The sequence below is a fragment of the Symphalangus syndactylus genome, chromosome 17 (assembly GCF_028878055.3).
Source record: "Symphalangus syndactylus isolate Jambi chromosome 17, NHGRI_mSymSyn1-v2.1_pri, whole genome shotgun sequence".
Taxonomy (NCBI): Eukaryota; Metazoa; Chordata; class Mammalia; order Primates; family Hylobatidae; genus Symphalangus; species Symphalangus syndactylus.
This window is the reverse complement of record NC_072439.2, coordinates 65,798,521-65,802,749: the sequence shown is the minus strand read 5'-3', so window position 1 is coordinate 65,802,749 and position 4,229 is coordinate 65,798,521. Positions and strand designations below refer to the sequence as shown.

The 4,229-nt window shown below is 42.5% G+C and overlaps 1 pseudogene; it reads left to right on the top strand.

Moving 5' to 3' along the window:
- The first annotated feature begins 2,390 nt into the window (after nucleotides 1-2,390).
- On the top strand, nucleotides 2,391-3,961 carry LOC134733305 (neugrin-like; annotated as a pseudogene).
- The last annotated feature ends 268 nt before the right edge of the window (nucleotides 3,962-4,229 follow it).

Here is a 4,229-nt window from a genome sequence, read left to right as displayed (position 1 = left end):
GTCTCGCTGTATTGCCCAGGCTGGAGTGCAATGGCACAATCTTGGCTCACTGCAACATCCACCTCCCGGGTGCGAGTGATTCTCCTGCCTCAGCCTCCCCAGTAGCTGGGATTACAGGCGCCTGCCACGATTCCTGGCTAATTTTTGTATTTTTAATAGAGAAGGGGTTTTACCATGTTGGCCGGGCTGATCTTGAACTCCTGACTTCAGATGATCTGCCTGACATGGCCTCCCAAACTGCTGGGATTACAGGTCTGATCCACTGTGATTTAACTCTTAAATCCTAAGTATAATATGAGTTTACAAGAAATCCATGTTTTTGTTTTTGTTTTTTCAGATCTCAAATATAGTATTCTTGTTAAAGTAAACTGCAAATCAAGAAAGCATCTACTTGGCAGAGAATTGTCTCATAAACGTTTACATCCTGATGATCAAAAATGATTAGCATTACTTCCCAGGTTTTATAAATCAGGTAATATCTATTTCCATATTTATTCAATAGAGTTAAACTCAATTTCTTGTATTTAAGGGTGTGTGTGTGTGTGTAAAATTCCACCCAATAAACACTGCATTTCTAGCTTAGAAAATGTAATAACCAGTTGTTTTCTTTCTCTCAGCTAAGACAACACATTTCCATTTAATTAAAGTCTCAAATATGGCCTGAGTTCACACTAGAATTGCGATGTTTGCTAACTAAATAAATGGATTTGCTGGCATCTAGCATCACAATCGTTCGTAGACCGACTTCTCTTTTGGCATAAAATTCCTGGAATTTGAAAACCTTAATTCCTATGTTTAAATGCAAAAGTGCTAGCTAAAATAAAGGGTCAAAATGAGATAGATTAACGGTTTTATTTCTCCTTCATATTTTAGTTAAAAAGATATAACACGTTTCCTGTTTTCAGCTGCATTATAGCTCCTTAAATTTGAAAATAATACAGAACTATACAAAACCAAAGCTGGAGATTTTATATTTTATAAAAATTATCTCAACCCCATATTTTTAGTTTCCAAAGTTTTTAATCTATATTCATCATAACAACTATAATATTTGAATAGCTGTTAGAAATAAAATTTTCTTAACAAAAAAGGATCTATAGCTTTGTTTTCTATTCTACTCATATTTATTGGCTAATTTATAATTAATTATAATATTATTTATTTTTATTTTGTTTCTTCAACTTTTATTTTAAGTTCTGGTATACATGTGCAGGATGTGCAGGTTTCTTTTATAGGTAAATGTGTGCCATGGTAGTTTGCTGCACAGATTAACCCATCACCAAGCTATTAGGCCCTACATCCATTAGCTATTCTTCTAGATGCTCTCCTTCCCCAAACCCCTCCCAACAGGCCCCACTGTGTGTTGTTCCCCTGGATGTGTCCACGTGTTCTTATCGTTCAGCTCCCACTTATAAGTGAGCATGTGTGGTGTTTGATTTTCTGTTCCTGCAGTAGTTTGCTGAGAATAACAGCTTCCACCTCCATCCATGTGCCTGCAAAAGACATGATCTCATTCATTTTTATGGCTGCATAGTATGCCATGGTGTATATGTACCACATTTTCTTTATCCAGTTTATCACTGATGGGTATTTGGGCTGGTTCCGTGTCTTTGCTATTGTGGATAGTGCTGCAATGAACATACATGTAGATGTATCTTTATAACAAAATGATTTATATTTCTTTGGGTATATACCCAGTAACGGGATAACTGAGTCAAATGATGTTTCTGCTTCTAGATCTTTGAGGAATCACCACACTGTCTTCCACAATGGTTGAACTAATTTACATTCCCACCAACAGTGTAAAAGTGTTCCTTTTTCTCCACAAACTTGCCAGCATCTATAGTTTCTTGACATTTTAATAATGGCCATTCTGACTAGCATGATAGTATCTCTTTGTGGTTTTGATTTGCATTTCTCTAATGATCAGTAATGTTGAGCTTTTTTTATATGTTTGTTGGCTGCATGAAAATCTTCTTTTGAGAAGTGTCTGTTCAAGTCCTTGGCTTTTTAATGGGGTTGTTTTTTCTTTCCTGTGAATATTAAAATTTAAATATGGCGAGACTAAAAGAGAGCAAACTTGATTATGAAAAGAGGGAGTACAAATAAAAAACAGTGAGCAACAAATTTAACCATAAAACAGAAAAAAATTCCTTCTTTTCTCAAATAAATCAGAAAGTAAGGATAAAACCAGAAACATGACTTCGTGTTTCTGAATTTGATTTGACAAAGCTTCCCTGGATAATAATTGGTGAATAATCTTGAACATTTACGGGCAATTTAAAGAGATAGCACGTAAAGGGACAAATTATTAATTATGTAGTATCTTTTAAAATCCTTCTGTCAAAGAATAGACCCAATCTGGCTGCTGAAGGCTGGTTTGCGTCGACATGGTGGTTACCCTGAGCCTCTAGATAGGCGGGCGCGTTCGCGCTGCCATCACTCGCTGTGGGTTCGTGACCCACTGGGTGGCGGGCCCAGGCCTTACTGGCCGGGAGCCAGAGGAAGGCGAGCTGCAGGAGGTGGAAAGGTACCGGCTTTTCCCTGGGCCCTCAGCTTGAAGCGAGGCCTCTCTCCCCCCACCGCCCGAGGCTGCGCCCCCTTGGCGCCAGGCGTCCTGCTTGGCAGCGGCCCTCGTTCCTTCTTAGGGGTGTTGTCAGGGGTGCAGCGTCAGGTGTTCGGCTCCCCTGGGACCACTGGTCCCTTCACTAATGACGTATTTCATCACCCGTTTAGAGAGTTCGGCATGCTTAAGGGCAATTATTGTTTTAGGTGTAAGCTTTCTCAGTGTACAGAGCAGCTCTAAGCCGGCAACATGGCACGGTTGCCCTTGCGATCAGAGAAGCGGGCTAGGAGCTCCATGATTTAGCCTGAGGCTCTTCAAACCTCCATCCTACTTCCGTGCATGGCTTCTGCCATTGGCTCTCTCCCCCAGCACCCTGCAACGACAGAAAAAAGCAATCCGATTCCAGAAAATCTGGAGGCAAATGGAGGTGCCTGGTCCTGGTCAGTTCCTAGGTTGATGGAAGGCTTTGATGTCTGCACTGATGTGATCCGAAGTTTTTTTGTTTTTTTTTTTTTTTTTTAAACGGAGTTCCACTCTATCGCCCAGGCTGAGTGCAATGGCGGATCTCCACTCACTGAAACCTCCGCCTCCCAGGTTCAAGCGATTCTCCTACTTCAGCCTCCCGAGTAGCTGGGATTACAGGCCCGCGCTACCACACCTGGCTAATTTTTTGTATTTTTAGTAGAGACGGGGTTTCACCATGTTGGCCAGGCTGGTCTCAAACTCCTGAACTCAGGTAATCCACCCACCTCGGCCTCCCAAAGTGCTGGGATTACAGGTGTGAGCCACCCCGCCTAGAAGAGTGTTAAAAGGCAAGTTTGTACCCACATTGGAGCAGAAGCTGAAGCCGGATCGAAAAGTCCTTAAGAAAGCTGGGCTTGCCTACTTGCTTCAGCAGCTCCAGGGCTCTGGAAATACCTGGAAGCTGCTCCCTGCAGGCCACTCTGTATCAGGCTCTTTGCTTATGCCAGGGCATGAAGCCTCATCCAAAGACCCGAATTACAACACAACTTTGAAAGTGATAGAGTCAAACACTCACAGGACAAATACATCAAGGAGATGGAAGGGAAGAAATAAAGGAATCCAGGACCTGGAGGAGAGGTTTGTGACTGTTGCTGCAGTCCTAGGTCATCAGGGAGAGCTGCAGAAGTACTCCAGTGATTGAGAGAGCACCAGAAGGACTGGCCATGGTGGGTTGCCAAGTGATCAGAAGCTGGAGGAGTTAAAGGCAAGGGAGCCAGGTAACCAGCAGCAAAGTAGTGCAGAGGGGGCGAGAGTTATTTGACAGCAACGGGAACTTCCTGTACAGAATTTGAGCCGGGGCTTGGCTTGTGGAGATGCCTCCTGAAAAACATCTAGGCAAGTATTAATATATATGGAGCAGCCTGGATTTCCGTATATTTGGATAAGCCAGCTTGAAACAGGAAGGAGTGATGAGCCTGGAATGTGGGAGGAAAGAGCTGCATGGATAGATTCAAACTTCCTGTAGTAGTGCTCCCAGTCTGACCTCTGTAGATCTTCAGTACTCAACACTTCTTGCTTGGGCCCGCTGTATGTTGAAAATCAGTCTGTGCTCCATGTGTTGTTTCAATTTTCTGTGGTACTTGCAATATATGTTTGAGAGGAAGTGAAAAGTTTGCCTTCTGACCTTTCCTTCTTGATC